Source organism: Thermobia domestica, chromosome 5 (genome assembly GCF_964235325.1).
Source record: "Thermobia domestica chromosome 5, izTheDome1.hap1.1, whole genome shotgun sequence".
In the NCBI taxonomy this organism is placed as follows: Eukaryota; Metazoa; Arthropoda; class Insecta; order Zygentoma; family Lepismatidae; genus Thermobia; species Thermobia domestica.
The window spans coordinates 69970261-69992586 of NC_137458.1; positions in this window are offsets into that span (position 1 = coordinate 69970261).

The following is a 22326-nucleotide window of genomic DNA, read 5'->3' on the forward strand; positions in this document are numbered from 1 at the left end:
AGGAATAACCGAGGTTTGAAGCTCCAGCACGCATAGCAAGACATGGCATCATTCTGGATTTCTCTCCGGAAAGAATCTCCAGCTATTTCTACAAAAGCTGTGAAAGTTCTCATTCCCTTTTCAACATCCTGCTAACTGAAGCAGGATTTTCTGCAATGAACATAATCAAGTGTAAAAACAGGTCACAATTGACGGATAGTTGCACATTAATTTTGCTTCGTGCACCAACTTGTCTTACTTATTTTTGAAAATTTATAACTTTTATATATTGATGAACAATTGTAACTTTCAATAGATATTATGGAAAAATTGTTACATTACTAATATTATTGAACAATTCTAACCTTCATATGTTATTTAAAAATTATAACGTATATTAACCATGTTAATAAATTTTTGAATTATATTTGAAGCATATTTGAATTATAAGTTTCATGTTGTGTTACTTTACTGTACATTTTTAATGTTGTAAAAAAGTATTTGTTATTATTATGATCTGTGACGACGCCAGTGGGGGGCAAGAGGGGCTAGCGCCCCCCTGGTAGCTACTTCTGCCCCCCTGACTGCCACCTAGACTGCCCTCCCCCAGACTCCTAGAATCTTTAAACTAGAGATGCAAAAAATTCCATGACCTAAATGCCATATTTAGCTCTGAAATTCACCATCAAGATGAATTGAGCACATGTTTTACGAATTAAAGCTAACATGAAGAATATAGTATTTGAGGGCAATTTTAGGGGCTATTTAACTTTATTTTAACTTTTGAGTTATCGACATTTTTTTCTTCTCTAGATCATTTTAGTTTGTCATCCGACTTTCATTTCCAAGAGCTTAATACTCTAGCTTCTAGAGCAAAAGTTAAATTATGTTTTTCTATATATCCGTCAAACCGTACTTTTTTCAATATATCCGTCAAACCGTACTTCTACATTTCTGTTATACTGTAGCTGTGGAACGATTTAGCAATTTTCCAGATACAACCTTGAATACTAATTTATATAAATATTCAGTAGTGGACTTAGAAAAGTACTTTGGGAGGGTTTTCTCTGATTGTTTCGTTTTCTAAAATGTCCTAATTTTATTTGGGAGGAGCTTGAAGTTTATGAGTACAGGCATAATTAATATTTCGTTTCGTTTATATATTTAGCGATAATCTTCCGGATACAGCCTTGAAGATCATTTTATACTGAGAACCAGTAGCGGAATTAGAAAAGTATTTTGAGAGGGGTCTTCCTTACTAATGTTTAGTTTTTCTAAACATTCGTAATTTTTATTTGACGGGAGCTTAAAGTTTATGAGTAAAGGCATAACTAATAGATATTTTGCTCGTTTTAGACATTCCGTAATTTTGGGGAACAGGCTTCAGTCCGAAAGACCGCCCCCTAGCGTTCGCAAAACCGTCACTGCTGGTAATTAGTAATAATAACAATTTAAAAACAATAAGCAAGGAGAAAGTCCAACTCACAGTACACGCACTATTTCTACTTCACAGATGGAATGAAGAAAAGCTTTGTCAGAAAGGTCGAATGCTGGGTTGAATCCCGGACTTCCCGATAGAAGCGCAAAATCTCCACTCAGTCACGTTTGTTGTGCAGTGGTATTTATCTTAACTTAAATGTATTCCGTAGTCCTTTTTTGTGATGGTAGTGGTGGTGGTGGTGGGGGGGGGAAGGAGAGTTCAAGTAATGAATTGATGGGTGTGAGCCAAGAACATGGTAACCAACAAATTTTCAATTGCTGAGTTTGCAGCACCAGATAGACAGCAACGCATACCGCTTCGTTTAATCCTTCACGTATAGTCTTATGTGAAAAATCAGCTTTCCGACTTTCAAAATGGATTGTGCAGCAGAAAGTCTCTAATTTCCTAAAATAGTAAAATTGTGGGTTACCATGTTCTTGCCTCACACCTTTCATATGTTTAATCCCTCCTGTTCAAAATTCAGAGAACTTGACTGAGTAAATCGTGATGGTGGTTATATAAAACTATAGAAATTCAAGAATATACAGAACCAAAAGCTCTTGATATGCAGCCTTTAGGTGTATCATATAAATCTAAGTATTTCTCTTATATTTTATTTTAATTTTATTTTGTTCCAAAAAGAGGGTATGGAATATTTTGAAGTAAAAATACTACAAAGAATTTTGCTAGTTATTTATTTATTTTTTTAAAAAGAAGTATTTACTTTTAGGTTTGGCTGGTTTACATCAGCTGTTTTTTCTTTTTTAAAAAAAATATAAACAACTGGTTTAAACTAAAAATATAAAAAGAACGATAAATGAGAATCGTGTGAACTTTATAGTGATGTTTCCACACATCAAACCATCTGCATGAGTTTAATTTCCTTTTCACCTTTTAATCAAGGTGTCCCGTGTTCAATTCTCAGTCGAACCACAACCCTTCTTTCATGCGTAACGGATGTCACTTTAAGCGAAAGTCTTCTCCTTGATAACCTAGGCATTACATAAGTATGTTAAGCCGGAACATACGAAACGAAACCAAATTGTATATTTCTGCATGCCTGGATGGCTATTGTTTTATAAAGAAGCCAAGGTTGTTTAAATATATTGATAGAAATTGGCAAAATTTATCGATTGCCTACGTAGCTTCCAACATTAGCTCGGATTGGACTTTCAATATCTACATACTAAATTTGTAATTTAATACCTCAGTTTTAGCTACTGATTATGATACGTTGAACTTTAAATTTTACATGCAAAGCAATAATAGGATTTTACGGTTATTGTTTTACATTTAGAGTAATGACGAGATTTTCCCGATGGCTAGGGCGGGAGTTTCCCAATTTGAGAAATTTACTGACCGGACTTCTTTAAGCTTATGTGACCTCTTCCAGCATAACCCCGTTGTTGCATAATAACACCAAGGCGAAACAAACTTATTTCTGTCAATATATAATATAAATACATAAAGCAAAATACCTAAATCCAATAAACCTGGTTTAAACCAAAAAAACCTAATTTAAACTCCACCCAAACAACGGTTTTTTTGGCATTTTCAAAAACAACCATGGCTCTTGCCAACCCTGCTTACTTTTGTATATAGGAGGTTAAAAAAATCTTATTATATACATTGGTTAATCCTTTGGAATTCATAATGTAAATATGTTGAGAAGTAAAATTGTTTGAAATATCTTTTCGAAATTCATGGTTTATTTTCGAGGTTTTATATTATTATCGACATCAACCACTAATTAAATGACTTTTTGTGTTATGGAGAAGCGAAACAAAATCTGCTTTATGAATTTAAAGCAGAATTTTGAAAAAAGCCCAAAATTTCCCAAGCAAAAAAGCGTAGCAGAAAAAACCGAGTTTTTTTTTCCAAAAATGCCGTTTTTTTTCCGAGCTCTTGCATCTCTACTTTAAACATTCTATATGTAGTATTTTATATCAGTATCATAAGCAATCTCATTGTCAAATTGTAGTCTACTCTCCATGCATTTACTATGTGGCAGATTAGTCCTCAAGCTTTCTTCTTTGACCGCCTGGGTATGCACGCATATTTCTGTTTTCTAATTTAGCGCCTTTTGAGGTAAATTTTAGTTATACTTCTTTCTTATGATTTTTAATTATTGTGCCTAGCGAACAATAGTATATTTGGTTGATTTGTTTTCTTCTCATTGGATCGATTTCGAAGGGAACAAAAGAAAGGTAAAAACAGTTACGTAACTTGTTTGTATTTATCCAGGTTTGAAGTTTTTAGTTTCATATTTTGTTTTATTTAAAGGTTCTATACTTCTTTTTTCTGAAACATTATTCTCGACTTTCAATATTCAGAGGATGTGCTTATAATAGCTTAGTTTGCAAGTACCAGGACTTAAGTTTTTGAAGGGGATAAAAAGAGTTGTGTTTTCCCTTCCTGCAAATGATAATAATAAATTTATGGAATTAAATTGATTCCCAATAAAACGTATTGTCAGAGTGCTGATATTTAGTTAGTAATTGGTTTATACTAGTGCTCCCTTACTTATTTTGTTTCAAAGTACTGACGTGATGTCTACCATATTGACTAGGAACTGCTGAAAAATTCGTAGCCCAACCCAGAAGGAGTGCACGTGGAATGGTGAAGTTTTACTTCTTCTACAATTCCCCCGCGAGTCAATATACTACCTTGTACAGTGCTCCAGTTTTTGCAGAAAAGTTAAAAAATCTGAAGATTTCCTCGCACCACTGTTCGTAGCAATACCCCTATCAGATCTAAAATGGCGTCCTTTCAAGTGTTATTTAAGTTTGGGAAATAAGTACACGTAATAGTTAGACGGAGCTAAATCTGCGGAATAAGAATGATGATCTAGACATTGAAATCCTAGATTATGCAATGTCAGTTGTGTTCACAGGGACTTGATGGAAAGGTGTATTCTCCTGAAGGAACAGAATTCCTTTCTTTTCATTTTCCGCGGCGTTGAACTTTGAATTTTTCTTTCAGTTTTGTAAGTAATGTAGAGATTCTGGATTAAATATCTGACCGTTGCGGAGGTAGTCTATGAGTACGACTTCATACTTATCCCAGAAGAATGTTGCAAACAGTTTCTCAATCTACTTCTGTGTCTTGAACTTCTTGGGGCGATGGAGAAATGAGTGCTACTACTCCATTGACTGTTGTTTCGATTCAGGATCATAGTGGTACAACCATATTTCATCTATGGTTACTGTTCGTCAGAGAAATTGATCAGCATTACGGTAAAATTGGAAGAAGACTTCTCTTAATGCCGTCACGCTTTTATTCTTCTGACAGATATTTTGGGAACCCATTATGTCGAGAACTTGAGCGTACCCAAGCCATTCTGAATTATGCCACCGACGAGTTGCAAAGAAATGCCCAGAATCTCTGACACAAGTTCTGCTGAGAAGGTAAAAACTGAGAAAGCGGGGTTAAGCCAGACTTCAGACTATAATATGTATATCGTGAGTTTATTATACACTTTAAAAACTATATAAATAATAGCTTAAATTATTTTTGTCACTCAAAAACTGGGTGGCCTAGGCCCTCCGGCCCCGGGCTATATCCACACTGGCTGAAATACTGCAATTTTCAACAATAATGTCACAAATTGCACCCGTGATTTCGGGAAGAGTAATAGTTTTTAATCATCCTGGATGTAAAGCATAATTTGTTGAGAAATCATCACGTTTATACAAGCCACTCACTTCTTCACCACTATATATAACGGAGGAGAGTCCCGTGGTGTTTCATTGATTTCCTAATTAATTTACTTCGGTGACTTTCCTTGGTGGAACAAAAATGTTATAACAGTTAGGATCTGGATGTTCGTGAAATTATCTGTTTGGGCACACACAATCACTTCAGAGGCCTGAGAAACAATAAGAATTTCATTATTAATATGAAAATTTGTATTTGTACATAGAGAGAGATGTTTTTCTAAACTACGGTTTCATTTTTCTACCTAGTACCTACATTCCTTCTGGATTGGACTAGGACATTTTCAGCAGCTCCTCCTCGTAAATTCTCTCTCTCTCTCTCTCTCTCTCTCCATATATATATATATATATATACAGTGGCGTATTTACGATTTTGTTTCGGGAGGGGCTTTGCTAACTTTCGGGGGGGGCTTTGCCTGGAAATGTGAAAATTCTGCAAGATATTTCATTTACTTTACTATACTAAGTAAGATTTCGGGAGGGGCTTAAGCCCGGAAGCCACCCCCCTAAATACGCCACTGTATATATATATATATATATATATATATATATATATATATATATATATATATATATATATATATATATAGAGAGAGAGAGAGAGAGAGAGAGAGAGAGAGAGAGAGAGAGAGAGAGAGACAGACAGAAAGATACGTAGCATATGGTACTAGACGAATGTGTTAGTTGTAGCATACGCGAAAGTAATTCAATTTATGTTTAGGCTTCATAAGTTTCCTTGAAAAATATTTCATGTGCAGACGTTACTTATTTGTTAGTTACAAATTTTACTTGAAATAACTTTAATTTATAATCATATAGGTCTAATATAAAAACAGCAACGAAATTACACAATGAAATGTAATTATTGCTTCTTTATTATTGCGGACTATTTGGTAACTAAATGTTGAAATATCATTCAATTCTTTCGGCAATTTACCTACATTTGTATCTTCAAAGTACAAGAGATTTGTTTGTTCGTTCGTTATTTAGTGAAAGGTTGCATATTGTTTTCGTAAAAGAAAGTGTGTTTTTAAAAACCCAAGTCCTATATTTCATTCAATTGTTTTCTATCTTTAAATTAGAATGAAAAATGAGCATAATGATTTACCATAGGGAACAAAACAGTGATCTAGCTTTCGTTTTGTGAGGAGGAGATCAGTAATTACAAAAAAAAAAAAAAAAAAAAAAAAAAAACGGTATTTTATATTTGGAACTAATAATAATAATATCATCTATGAGTGTGCCGCGACAAATCAAGTTCCACCCGTAGTGTGCCGCAAAAGGTGTGAAAAAGGTTGCGAAACGCTGCTCTATCAGATGTGCTATGTGGCAATCAGATTTTAGCGACAACTTGTGGGACCCTCCCGTGTAAGCTTATTTGTAAAAATATCCATATAGCTAAGCTTATTTGCAAAAGTATTCATATGGCTTAACCATAAAGTTTTATTATGATTTTTAGATGCGATGATTTTGACTTGATAAATGTGATAGTATCGTCAAAATAATGTTTAAAGCAGAGTTCAGAAAATATGAAAGACAGTACTTACACTCATCGAAGAGTAAGCCTTGTTCCGTCGAATGTACCGTCATAGATCGAAAAAGGGGAAGGTTTATGCAAAATATTTGTCGGTCCTACAGCGAAACGCAAAAGTCAAGTCTGTTACTGTTTGATTTCATCTCGAGTTATTGTTGTTCTACAAGATATGAAGGATTGACCAAAGTTAGGATACATTAAGGCCTGTGGACCCAAGTATATAGTTTTAACAATAAATAATTGTAGTTAAAATATTTTCTCCGCATTGCTTGTAAGTTCACTCAACCAAATTTCGTATTTCAAAATGCAATTATTATGTAAATATATGGAAATAATCTCCAAGAAACTTGTGACAAGTAATAACGCAACAAACTAATGCATTCAGAAGTGAAATGCTGTTGTGTTAAGGAATATTCACCCATTTTCGGTAATCTGTACATAATAAGAATGATGATAGTATTGGTAGCGTAGAAGAAAGGGGGAAATGGAGTATGCATTTCAGTTAATTTTATCGAACAATGAAAATTGAACGTTGTGGATTCAAAGGAATAAATCGTTCTCAGTACAAAAGCCTGACAATTAACAGTTTCTACTAACAAAAGCACCCGGGACATACATACAAAGAGAGAAAGATAGATTGAGGCAAAGGAAACGTTCTCTCCGTCTCTTCCTACGCTACACAGACACACAGACAGAAAACTGAAGGCATTGCCACACGATTAGATACCTATCAACACGCAGAGAAGATCCGGCAACAATCTAGTGGTTTTCCAACTATATCAATTCCGCAATACAAACAAACTTGAGTGTCGCTGGAGGACATCAACTCCCTCAAAACTCCCTCTCGCGCCCATACTTTCTGAAGATTGCTATTGACAAATGTTTTCCCAAAGTTTTGTAGTTTTGGAGCGCGGTTGGTTAGAAAGTGGAACCTCTAAGGCAGTACGTAAATCCAACCCTCCTCTCGCAGTTTCTCGGGAGTAGAGGAATTGAACCCTTTTACAGGCAGTTTGTTTCAACTACTGAGATGAAGGGATTTGGCGGGCGGGGGAGGTAGGTAGTGTGAAGGCTGTATACAAAAGAAAGTGTACTCTGAAGGAAATGAAGAAGAAAGATAGAGAGAAAGAAAGAAGATGAGTGAGTGAGAGAAGGAGAAAGTAAAGAGAAATTGTGGCTATAGAGACCTTAAACACACATCATTTTCCAAAAGGGGAAAATTTCCAACCTCAACTAGTTCAAGATATGAAGTTTAATCTTTGCGCTATCTCTCTTCATCTTTAGGTTTACTTGTGTATACCACGATATCAAGCAAACACTGATTTGTCGTCGCTACTTGTGCCTGTAAGACACTCAAATATCTTATGTCTAGGAATTTTCCTGTAGTTGAGCTTGTGGTGAATTGATGCACCAGGTTCAGAGCTACATTCTCATAGATAGCATATATTGTTTGGCCTGTGCTTGTAATTAAATCTTCGTCCTACAGAAGTTTATCTTTGCAACAATACTGCGGTACAAAGAAGCTATCTTACCTTCTAACTTTGCTTAAAGCAAACAGATCGAAATGTTCACCGTTGCTATTTTGACTAATACCAACGGCACAATTTTGGTCTAATACAGATATTTCCAACCTAGCTGTCGCGATACCTTGGGGTGTTGCAATATACTAACTGACAATGATGTCCACAACTAGTTACTATATATAAGATTGCTATTAAGCGTAGAGTAAAGAAGAAAGCCACATGGAAAACTGTAATGGAATATAGATGGTGATCAGAAAAATGGAAACACCTGAACGAAATTGCAACTTACCAGATAAATATGGTGTCGGGCCACCTTTCGCCTTCAGAACAGCCTTGATGCGACGTGGGATGGAGGCATAGAGGTTGTGAATGGTAGCAAGCAGAATTCTACACCATTCCTCGTGCAGGGCATCGGCCAGTTCTGTGAGAGAGGATGGAGTGGAAATCGTCGCCGGAGTCGTGTTTCCAAGACGGACCACAGATGTTCAATTATGTTGAGATCTGGGGATTGGGCGGGCCAGTGGAGGTGTTGAACTTCATCCCGATGTTCCTCAAACCACGCTGCAACAACGCCAGCTGTGTGAATGGGTGCATTATCATCCTGGAAGATGGCATCATTGTCCGGGAACAACATCCTGACCATAGGATGCAAGTGGTCTCCTAAAATTGCGACATAATCGTTGGCAGTGATTCGTCCACTAAGTGTGACCACAGGACCCAATGAAAACCATGATATGGCGGCCCATAGCATCACCGAGCCGCCGCCATGTTTCACAGTTAGGCGGAGACACTGCAGATCATAAGCTTCTCCACACATAAACACGTCCCGTGGTTGGGAATAGGATGAAGGATGACTCATCCGACCATATCACACGTTTCCAGACCTCAACTGTCCAAGTTGCATGGTCGCGGCACCATTTGCGGCGTGCGAAAGCGTTATGGTCCCTGATGAGCGGTTTGGCCCGTGCAACACTACCCCGTAAGTTCATGTCATGTAATTCGCGGCGGACTGTGATTGTCGAAACAGGGTAGGGGAGGTGCTGATTGAGTTCCTCCGTCACTTGCTCCGCAGTGGCACGATGGTTCTACGTGACAATGCGCTTTAATACCCGGCGTGACCTGTCACTCATGATTTTCTTCCGCCCACTGTTCCGCTTCCCCGATGTGGTTTTCCCGTGTGTTGTGTAGGCCGTCATCACCTTCGACACTGTCCCACGCGACACACCTAACACAGTAGCCACTGCCGTCACTCTCACTCCACATAACCGAGCACCAACAATTTGCCTTCTTTGAAAATCTGAGAGGTCACCCATTTTACACTACCTCCGTTTGCTGCAGCCACTAGACATCGCTGATTTTAACTCATTATTATTAAATTCTTCATGATATTTTAAATTCAAAAATGTTGCGATACATCCTGTTAGGGGACTGCGAGACACATCAGTATGACGCGACACAACGATTGAGAATCACTGAGCTAGTGATTCCTAACCTTTGGGGTTACTCCTGAAAGATGTGAAAGACCACGAAGGGGGCACAGGCTATTAAATCGAAAACCAGAGTGAAATTACTTTTAAAATGCAAAAGGCTGAAGAAAACTCAAATTGATGATTGGTGTTTTATTTTTTTATTTAAAATGTGTTTTACAATATTGGGGAAAGGAAAAAAAAGATTCAATGGGTACTTTGTAGTATTAAGAATCTCCAATAGTGTTTTGAACCTTGTAAGCAGTGATGAAAATTTTTCGAAAATTTTCCGATTCGCAAAAACATACTCCACTTATTCCTACATCATTCTTTAGTCAAGATGTGAGGTGTAAAATTTTCTATATTTTTCCGGAAAATTTTCCGTTCTTCACAAATATCAGTGATTAAGTAACAATTCGTCAGTATTCATAAAATTGATTGAATTTATATATAGAAACGTTCAAAAGTGAAAGATCGTTTAAAGAATCTGAAAATTTTCATGGCTCAGACAATTTTCAGTACGATGTAAGAACTAGTGGAACAATTTTTCATGAATCGAAAAATTGTCTGTCTCGTACAATGAAAATTTTCCGATTCATAGAAACATACTCCACTTATTCCTACATCGTTGTTTAGTTGAGATGTGAGGTGGAAAACTTTCTTCTATATTTTTCCGGAAAATTTTCCGTTCTTAACAAATATCAGTGATTAAGTAACAATTTGTCAATATTCATAAAATTGATTGAGTTTATGTATAGCAATGTTAAAAAGTGAAAGATCGTTTAAAGAATCTGAAAATTTTCATGGCTTAGACAATTTTCAGTACTATGTAGGAACAATTTTTCATGAATCGAAAAATTGTCTGTCCTGTACAGTGATGAAAAATTTCCGGAAAATTTACCGATTCATAAAAACATACTCCACTTATTCCTACATCGTTGTTTAACCGTGATGTGAGGTGGAAAATTTTCTTCTATATTTTTCCGGAAAATTTTCCGTTCTTAACAAATATCAGTGATCAAGTAACAATTCGTCAGTATTCATAAAATTGATTGAATTCATATATAGAAATGTTAAAAAGTGAAAGATCGTTTGAAGAATCTGAAAATTTTCATGGCTTAAACAATTTTCATTACTGTGTAGGAACAAGTGGAACAATTTTTCATGAATCGAAAAATTGTCTGTTCTGTACAGTGATGAAAATTTTCCGGAAAATTTTGAAACGGAAAATTTTCCGATTCGTAAAAACATACTCCACTTATTCCTATATCGTTGTTTAGCCGTGATGTGAGGTGGAAAATTTTCTTCTATATTTTTCCGGAAAATTTTCCGTTCTTAACAAATATCAGTGATCAAGTAACAATTCGTCAGTATTCATAAAATTGATTGAATTCATTTATAAAAATGTTAAAAAGTGAAAGATCTTTTAAAGAATCTGAAAATTTTCATGGCTTAAACAATTTTCAGTACTATGTAGGAACAAGTGGAACAATTTTTCATGAATCGAATGAGTAAGTGGAGTATGTTTTTATGAATCGGAAAATATTCATGACTTTTAATAAATTGAAATTTTAGATAATAGAATGGGATATTTGTACTCTACGAACTCGAGGTATGTTCTCTGCACTTTGCATACACACACACACAGAGACACAGACACAGACACAGACACAGACACAGACACACACACACACACACACACACACACAGAGAGAGAGAGAGAGAGAGAGAGAGAGAGAGTAGTTGAATTGAGTTGATTTTGAGTTTAACGTCCCTTTCAACAGCGAGACTATATAAAACGGTACCAACTGATTAACGTGGAATCCGAACTATATGAGCTCCCGCTGGGAATCGAAGCCAGGTTTCCCATGCCAAAGACGCGTATGCTAACCGCTTAGCAACGAAGGAGCTCGAAGAGCAAGAGGGAGAGAGAAACACTGTAAAATTTTATTTCCCAACTTGAAATTGAAAATTTTCCGGTTCCCGAAAGCTAATTGGAAAATTATAATTGTTGCCTGCTAATTGGAAGTGTTGCTGACTAACTTTCCTCTACAGAAATTCAATTTTGTAGCTCTATGTGCAGTTAAATATAGTGGAAAATTTTCCACCTAACATCACTTTACATAATATCCAAAATTATCAGGCCTATGATAAGTGTTTTCCACTTGTTTCTACATGTTTGTTCATATATGTTTATAAACATTTTCCATCTGATTTTCAAACTAAGATAAGAAACAAAAAAGTTGATGTTATTACAACGACTCACCAAAGGTAGCCGTCAACCCTGGTTCGGCTAATAATATAAGTATATCCTTTTGTGGCAATACTCATTTACACCTTAAAATATCTTCCGTAATTATATTCACTAGTATTATCACCTTTTATACTGAAATTACAAGTCCATGATAAGTATTAGATAATTTATTCGTTGATTCTCTTTTAACGTAAATTCACACAAACTGTCTTGCAATCATACCTGTTAATTATGTATCCATAAACAACTACATAGCAACCAACTATACAATAATAATGTATATTTCTTACATATATTAAAACATTCTTCTTTTGTTATTTTTAGTTAACATTATATCAGGTATAGTGCTTGTGTAGAAGCACTTTCTGCCCAAAATACAAGTAATTATCAACCGATACAAAGTATCTCGTTATATAAAATGTCGCCCGATGATGGGACTGAATATAAAAGTTACAAGGTAGCTTGGCTTTTATATTTAAGAACCACTGGTCCGTTTATAATGATGGCATAAGAATAGTGCTATTCTTTACATTTTGATCGCACCTCATATATCATTTTGTTCAATTATTTTATATAGATACATTTATATTAAAACATTCATCATTCCATTGTCATTTACCTTTGACAATAAAGTTTCAACACAAATCAATATAATAAAAATAGCCTTTGTGTTTAATCAATTATGAATCGAATTATAATTCTTCACATTAACAAGAAAGAATTGAAATCATTTGAAAATTATCATTTGTTGAAACAAACGTGATAAAGTATCTAAAAGTTATAAGGGTTGTTTTCATTATTGACATTAACACATAAATTTAAAGATAAATGTTCATAAGAATCTATAACTGATATGGGTTTAACCCTTACTACATCAACTGCAGTCAGTTTAAATTCGTACTTGCATATGATTCTAATAAAGTACATTGTACTGCACAATCGTGATTATGTTCCGCATTATTTTGTACATGAATTGCGTCATTGTTTTGATTTTGATACGGAGTGCCATCTCTTGAATTACGATTACGTCTATCCATGTAGTTTACTGTATTTCTGGAATTTCGCCATGTATTTCGACTGTTTTTGAGTCTACTTCGATTAAGTGATCTGACATAATTATTGTCACGATTGGTTAGGTTAGGTGGATTCCCATCATATCTTTGCCTATTTTGATCGTTCTGATTGTTTAAATTTGCTCGACTTAGGTTATGTTCGGTATTGTTCACATCACGGATATTTAAATTACGAACAGGTACAAGGTGATCTGAATTGTTTTTAATTTTACCTACTCCCGCTTGATGATTCAGTGTCTGGTATTGAGTTTCATAACATTGGACAAGCATTAATAAGTGATTAAAACTCATGCATTGGGTAGAAAACAGGATCTGTTGTAATTTAAACGGTAGTAGATTTCGAATAGATGCAATCACTCTAGATTCCGATTGCAACGGATTTACGACTTTTAATTCGTTATACGTATTTACAACAAAATCAACAACAGATTTGTGCAAACGAGGATTAAAAGGTTGGTTTCTAATCGTGGCATCTCTGTTTGCAAGTAAAAAGTCGTTTTCGTAATTGGCAATCAGCGCGGCTTTGAATTCCTCATATGTATTGACGTGATCCCGTACTGCTTTAAACCATAAAGAACATGGTGGGAGTAATAAATGAGGGATTAGTTTCATATATTGAGATTTATCTATACACATTATACTACATTCATCCTGAAATTTTTCTAGGAAAGAAGTAGCATTTTCATTACATTTACCACTAAACTTACTCATAGCACGTATTTCGCTCATCTTTACACTTAACTTTACATTCCTTCCACCATTTCGTGTTCGTGTTGAGTGACAATTTCTACCTACTGCGTTATGCGTGGTTCCACCATCTCTTTTCCGCCCATCTGTATTCCTTGGATGAATTCATTCCAAAATAATGTCCTCATCGGATGGATTACTTGAAGAAGAGATAACGTAAGGTCCACGTTGATCTGCTGCGGGTGAATGCGAGGTCATCTCTTGTGAACAAGGGAACTCCAAACGATCATTAACCATGTTGTTGTGGTATGCGTTGTCCTTAACCTGTAACGTCCTAATTTCCTCTTGTAAGGTAGATATCAATTGAGTATTTGCACGTATTTGGTTAGAATTATCTGTGACCTGAATCTTTTGCTGACGAACAGAAGATTCTATTACTTCCAAATCCTTTTTTACACAACTGACTTCTTGGGTTACATGGTTGTAATTATCCTGGCAATCTTCAGATAATCTTTTTAGCTTTTCATCAAACTGTAATGTGATGTCTCTCACCGCCTGGATAACGGATTGTTTCGTCTCTTCTGATTTTTGATCTATTTGTTCTAATCCTCTACTCAATTCTTCTGACTTTTGATCTATGTGCTCTAATCGTCTACTTAATTCTTCATATTGTCTACTTGATTCTTCGGATTTCTGCTGTACCGTCTGCAGTAGCGTAGCGTGATATTCCGAAAGGGGGATGCCAAAGTTAGTCATTTGTGCGATATAGTACTACTGAAACCAGCAATACATAGCTATTCCGAATGGAAATATAGGGTTATACAAAATTTAGGAGGAAGCCTCCCTAATTGGAGGCCTAGTGAGGCATAGAGAAGCGAATGCGTGGATTACGTTAGAATTTAATAACCAATTGTCTCAGCTCCTTCTTGCCACTACCGTTGTGACGAGAAAACTAGGCTCCACTTTTGTATGAACATTGTTTCCAGTATCGTTCCCTTCATTTCTTTCTCGTGGGCGGCTTTTTTCTCCACATACCACACGCCAATCTCATTCTTTCAAAAAAAAAAAAAAATCGCCCCTAGAAATTTGTCATCTTGGGTCCGGAACTCAGACGTCCGTTCGTGAATATGGGCCTGAGTGTTATATCATTTGAAGATGTAAAGACAAAGCACTTAAACCAACTCTGGGGGCCTGTTTCTGTATCCAGATACTGAAGTCAAGGGCGCAAATCTGTCTTCAACGTTGGTGGGATGGGTAAGACTGTTCCATAATCCTTTCCTTTTTTAACGATGTTCAAAATATTTATGAAGTTGAAAAAAATGCTGTGGAGGATTAGGGGAGCAGAGTTGTCTATAACATCGGCAGGAGGGCACATTTTAAGGCTTATTGTGGGGGGAGGGGAGAAAAGACTCATATTACAGTAGATGAATCAAATTTCTGAGGTAAACCTGTTGTACTCATATATTATATACCAAATGATGTAGATGAAATAGTGGTACATATCATTATTACAACTCAGTGCCGTGAGCACATTCTGAAATTTGAATATATGCATAATAATAATTGACATGTTTCTACTTACGCATCCACAATGATCCACATTAAAATTTTAGGACATTTGTTTTATAACAATACAAATAATGACTTCCCCAAAACTATGAAAGAAAATCAATCAGGCCTATATTTGGCGCAACAATACTCTTATCTGAGAAAATTATGATTACCACAATAGCATTATAGGAATTGTTACAGGAATTAAACAAATAGTTGAAAATAGACTACTAATAATTAATGACAATGAAATATTAAAGAATACGATTCTTTTTTAAAAAATGAAACAAGTCAAAGGACATCAGTTTTCTTTGTGGCAGTCGGATAGAAATCATCATCATCACAATCTCAAATCGGATTATTGGGGGGTGGACAAGATTGTAGGGAACATGTTCCCCTTATGTCCCCGAGATTTGTGCCAGTGACTGAAGGGCCCTGGCACAATCTTTGCGAGTGACGGGGAGTGGTGGCTCTCTTGTCCTACCAGATCGGTGACCGTAATTCTACAGAATGCTTTAAATTTATGCCTGTGTCTGTGAGCTCCTTTACGATGAAGATTACAATTACGATGCATTTAGTTACGATTAAGGCATAACTATTTTAATACTATTATTTACATAACCGGCATACTTCAAAAATGCGTTGAACTAACCATTTCCGTTTTGTTCTATTTCCTTTATATTAGCACGTTCTGTTCAGAAACTATAGCTTAGTTCAAAATATATACAGTTGGAAATACTTGAATATGCTAGCGTATATCTAAAGCAAATGTAGGGTTGCAAGGGTTGAGGAGGAGTGAGAAGGGAAGTACTGCGCATGCGCAGTCAACAGAAAGCAGACGAAAACCCCGATGCTTTCAGTAGGCCTGGAAGCCCGAGGAAAATAGCATACGACAGGAGGAAAGACAGAAAATGTGCATCTGAGCGACGCGCATGCGTAGGTTCCTCTTGTCAAAGTAAGTCGAGAGAGCGCGCCAGAAGATTGCAGTGGAAATAATTGTGATAATTACAAGCAAACAATTTATATATAATGAAATACGTACTTTTTCTTATTAACAGGGGATGCCGGGCATACCGGCGTTCCCTTACGCTACGCCGCTGACCGTCTGTTTCAATTCGTTGGACATCTGAGCCAAATTTTGCTTCATGGCTTCTAAATCGTCTTTTCGGCTTTGTTCCTGTCGCTGTAATGCCATTAAAATTTTGTCTTCTAATGTCAACATTTCGGGTGTAATGGGAGCTATATTTTGCTCGTTGTTAACACTGTCAACAGTTTCATTCTCTACTATCTCACCGATCATAATTTTTCTTGTGATTACTCTGCCACTTCTGAGAATAGTTGAGTTCGTATTCATGAACCTTCTTACAGAGGTAAATTCACCCTTACTTTAGACTTCGGGATATGAATTTACAAGAATCCCGGGTGAGGTAAACCAAAAATTTTACAACGACTCACCAAAGGTAGCCGTCAACCCTGGTTCGGCTAATAATATAAGTATATCCTTTTGTGGCAATACTCATTTACACCTTAAAATATCTTTCGTAATTATATTCACTAGTATTATCACCTTTTATACTGAAATTACAAGTCCATGATAAGTATTAGATAATTTATTCGTTGATTCTCTTTTAACGTAAATTCACACAAACTGTCTTGCAATCATACCTGTTAATTATGTATCCATAAACAACTACATAGCAACCAACTATACAATAATAATGTATATTTCTTACATATATTAAAACATTCTTCTTTTGTTATTTTTAGTTAACAATATATCAGGTATAGTGCTTGTGTAGAAGCACTTTCTGCCCAAAATACAAGTAATTATCAACCGATACAAAGTATCTCGTTGTATTATAAAACTTCTGTAATATTTGTAATAATTATAAAGATGCTGTATTCGAATATAGCATAATGTAAGATACTTACTTTCATTTTTCCATTCAAGTATAATGTAAAAATGTAACTACGTTACAACTAACTTTTCGAGCCCTCTATATCTATAGCACTAAAAGGAACTGACTCAGCGGAGTGAGGTTCTGTGATACAACACTGTTGCATAACAACTTTTCCGTACAGAAAAAATGCCTCATTTCACAATACTGTTAAGAATACATATTTCAGCCAAATTTCAAGTCCGTATAGCACCCAAAGGAAATGACTCAGGAGACTAATATTTCTGTGGTACAGTACTCTAATGTTAAGGCAACTTTTCCCCTCTATTAGAAAAATTAATACAGAAAAAAATAATTTTATCCCTTTTACCAAAAGGGTTTAAAATATTGGATTTCAGTCAAATTTCAAGTCCCGTGTGGCACCCAAAGGAATTAATTAACGAGACTAATATTTTTGTGACACAGTACTTTAATGGTAAGGCAACTTTAACCCCCTATGAGAAAAATTGATACCCTCAAAAAATTTTTGACCACTATTTCACTGCACCCTAGTGGACAGGAGCCTCAACTCTGAACAAAATCTCAAATGCCTGTCTATAAAGAATCATACCAAATACAATCATCATTATAAGATAAGATATGACCGAAGATAATATCACTTATGAAACATATTATATATCACATTATGAAACATATTCACTTAACTTTCCTACCGTACTTTCACAGAAATGTATTAAGCGAAGTAAGGAGGGACCACAATTTTTTTTCTAGCCCCGTCCCGCATATGGGCTAATCCTGCTTTACCCTTATCATAAGAATGACTGTTGAACCAACATGATAAAAATTTAGACCTAAGAAATGTATTTTCCTAAGTAATAATGATTCCAGGAGATGGCCCGAAATCTAAATTCCCTGGGTTCTCCCCAGGGGTATATGCCCGATTGTATTCAACGTGAGTCACTAGTATTTTCGCAGTACAACTTCCCCCCGCTTCAGTACGGAAAGTCCTTCCCGCGGCACACAAACATCCTGAAAACACAAGTGTTCGTACGAATAAGTGGAAATATTACAAATAAAGAAAAAAAATGAATCAATTTGTAGACTAAATTCGATAAGTTTCGAAATCACATTAAGCTTCCATTAATATTGATTGAGGTATATCCTGTCCTGAAAATATGATTACCACGAAACTCGGTTTGGTTTTGATTGTGTTTTGTTTTTAGTTACTTCTTCACTCCACTGTATGGAGAAAGCAAATGGATAATTCTATTCTGGCGAAGTTGCCTTTTTTATTTCCTTTTCGTTATATACAGTATATATATATATCTATGTAGTCTTTGTTCAGAGAACGTCCCCTAGTTCCGTCCTTTGTATTTAAGCGAACGCTGAATGTGCAAGCAAGTAAGTCTCCAGTTGCTGAAGGCTCTTGTGTTGCTAGTAGAAGTTTTCCGTTTCCCCCCCACCAGGCGGAGACACAGTAAACCCGTCACCGTAACGTTTTATACGCGAAGTAATTCAGTTTTATGAGAGAAACGAGCCTGCCTTCGTATCGGCTCTACATTAGGATTGGAATGAAAGACCGGGGATCTTGCCTTTTAGGAATTTCTTAATTTAACATTTTCTGGCATGTGGGTTAATTACCTACTTTTCTTCTTGTCCTTCTCGTTTCATTCCACTACGAGCGTGACGTCGTATCAAACTAAGTAAGAAGAGCTTCTTCTCTGCAGAAAAAAAAGCAATATAAAGCATCATGGTAAAAGTGGTTCGGTATCTATTTTCTGTTCGTCTATGAATACGTTAAATTCCTTCTTAGTATACGGCTTGAGATGCGTATTAAGCATGATTTGCAGTTTTCAAAACTGATCCTTCAGTTTAATCTATTGTAATAGAGCAGGTAAAACCCTTGCTATTTTCGAATGATTAAGTACTGGGAAATAACATAAGGAACCAGAAATTTACGCAAAATGGGCTGATTTTTATACGGACAGGATAGGAATTATGATTTAGAAAAAGGAGACACGGGGACTGTAAAACATTATATATGTATTTGAAGAGGCAAGCAAATATTAACCTTATGTACACAGAGAAAAAGAAACATATGTGGCTTACGTAGGTTACATGCGTAAATCATGTAGTTTTTGACTTAAAGTATGACTATATAGATAACATCCTGCAGCAAACTATAACTGAAAACGTATGTTTTATAAGATTGTAAGTATAAGTGTTCCATCTATACGTACTTTCCGTATGACTGTATACAGGCGGTAAGGAATTCTTATACAGATGGACGTATATAACATATAGCTGACATATGTAACATACGTATACGTATGTAATATACGGAAGACTGAATGCAGCTGCATGATGTAACATCTAAGCGGGAAAAATGCAGTGAGTATGTAGCATAAGGATAATGTATGCTCCGTACAGATTTCCGTAGTAAACATATGGGTTTCGTGTATTTGTGCAATATACTGCTGTCCGGGTGACGGGTTTTTCTCAGTGTATTAAATTTAAAATATTTCCAGTTCACTGGTGAAATCGAAATACAGCAGAGTCTTTTCAATTCGAAATCCAAAGAAACAGGGAGAAACTTCGAATTAATTAACCAACATTTCGCCACCAAAAAGCAGAAAGGTGCTAAGCGCCAAGTTGCAAATTTCTCAAGAAAGCATAAAAACGAATGAAATACTAATTATTTCCGATTCTTTTATTCTTCTATAGAATTCAGTTTTCACTGCAGGCGTTTCATATTGTCTTGTGGCACTTGTCTCCTTCCTGTCAACATTAAACATGAAATGGAAAGTCAGGATATGCACTTAGTTGGAAGTCAAGGAGAATGGCGCTTAGCACCTTTCTGCTTTCCGGGGGTGATTTGAATTATTCAAAGTATGCATTGTTAAATTCCTAACATCAAGCGAACAAAACTATTATATCCACGATAAGAAAAAAAGTAATATGCAGTAAACTTGATCTTTAAGAAAGCATGTAATTTGGGTGGTGCGCTATTTGTTTCCCGGTGTAGTTCAAATTAGGAATTTTCCACACAAAGTTCGTAGCGTTATGCGGTGCAACGTCACAAAATGAATGTTCAACGGCAATTTTTAAGGCTCCAATACACAGTATGAGTAACGTAGGATGTAGGAAAAGTCTTGCTGACACTTTTGAAAATGTGACAAATATCTGTTAAATGGTGCTGAATTATGAAGAACTGTACCAACTTTTTTATAAAAGGGACTGAAAATGCCTGCGTGATACCAACGGACCTATAAATGACAAAAAGGACTGAATTTGATACAATCGTGCCAAGTGTGGCAACATTGCCTCGAATCGTCTCCAGTTCATAGGACATTAATTTGGAAGGTATGCAACTACACACATCATATTTTATCTTCAAACAAAAGTTTTTGATAATAAATAGTGGGATATTAACGTATAATATGATTCAGTAATGTTTTATTCCTTTTTAAGAATTAAAATAGCAAAAGTTCTTGGAGTTCGACACGTGAGTTCTGTTCAAACTGAGTGGATGTCACAGTATGTTAATGTTTAAGATTGAAAGTAATTTTCTGAATGCCTTCTAGCTCTGGCGATCTCCACAATGAGCAGATATTAACGAAAACTCGGGCGTGATTCATACTCGATTTCATTCTAACAGAACAGCTTTCAACAATCACGTCACCAATAACATCCTTAAATAATCACGTCTGCAAAATGACCGAAGCAATTGATAGATAAAGACTAATGTGTTTTGAATACCTTTCAATGTGTTAAAGCGGCGTTTCCAAATAGTTTTTCTAATATTTTTTATCTAATTTGTTGTTTAATTCTTTTATCTCAGCTATTTACGCTTTATAAGCATTGGCTATCTTATGTGAAAGTGCAAGAAGTCACAGTTAAATGATGGATATTTTGTAAATTACACCCTCGCAGAAAAACTGTTTTTGATGGTATTTTTAACTATGTTAAACCATAGGCCAAGGGGGTTAAAAATCCTCATTGGGAAACTTTAGACACTATATTAGTTATGCTCCTTAGGGTCCTTAGAATAAAAAAAATAGTTGTTGGTAGACATAAAGTGCAACACCTGGGTCCTGGGACCCTTAACATTTAGCACCCGTGCATATTTACAGACATCGATAGGGTCTCTTTAAATGACCATAGATCAGACCGTTAGTGCAATACTGGAACACGTTATACCTCGATCGCTTTGTAAGAGTATACACATTTAGTTTACGTAATGAACGAGACATTTTGGCGTACAAAGGAAAAATAATTGAGGGATATTTAAGAAAATTTCCCTAAAGAAAGTCCCTTCTCGCGATTCTTTTAGTTATTACATGGAATATTGCAAACTAGATGAATTAAAAATATATATATTTATGTGTCCTATTGTTTGTTCAATTTAAGCTGAAAATTTCGTCTTGATCCATCAAATAGCAGGAGAAGAAATATATATTGGTCTAGGAATTAATTCGTGCGGTTGGTATGCACACATTGAAGCTGTAGTACAAACACAAAATACATACATACCTTAAGAAAAATATTGTCCATCGCTAGCCACCACTTTCGCCCATCTGTCAGGCAATGTACGGATTCCGTGGCGAAAGAAGTCCTCATCCTTGGAAGCGATCCAGTCAGAGACCCATGTTTCGATATCTTCTGAGGAAGTAAACCGCTGTCCAATCAAATCGTTGTTCATGCAATCGAACAAGTAGTAGTCCGAAGGAGCAACGTCTGGTGAATACGGCGGGTGGGGTAAAACTTCCCATCCGACATTTTCTAAATAGGTTTTGACCGGTTTTGCGACATGTGGTCGAGCGTTATCATGTTGAACAATAAGTTTATCATGTCTGTTCTCCCATTCTGGTCGTGTTCTGGCCAGAGCTTGCTTCAAACGCATTAATTGTCGTCGATAACGTTCTCCATTCATAGTTTCACCCGGTTGCAGCAGCTCATAGTACACCACACCTTTCATATCCCATCATATGCACAGCATAACCTTTGCACAGTGAATATCTCGTTTTGGTTGTGATGGACCTGGTTCACCTGGTTTCACCCAGGCCTTTTTTCGTTTAGGGTTCTCGTAATGGATCCACTTATCATCACCCGTAATAATTCGATGCAGAAACCCCTTTCTGCTCTGTCGTTGAAGCAGCAATTCGCAA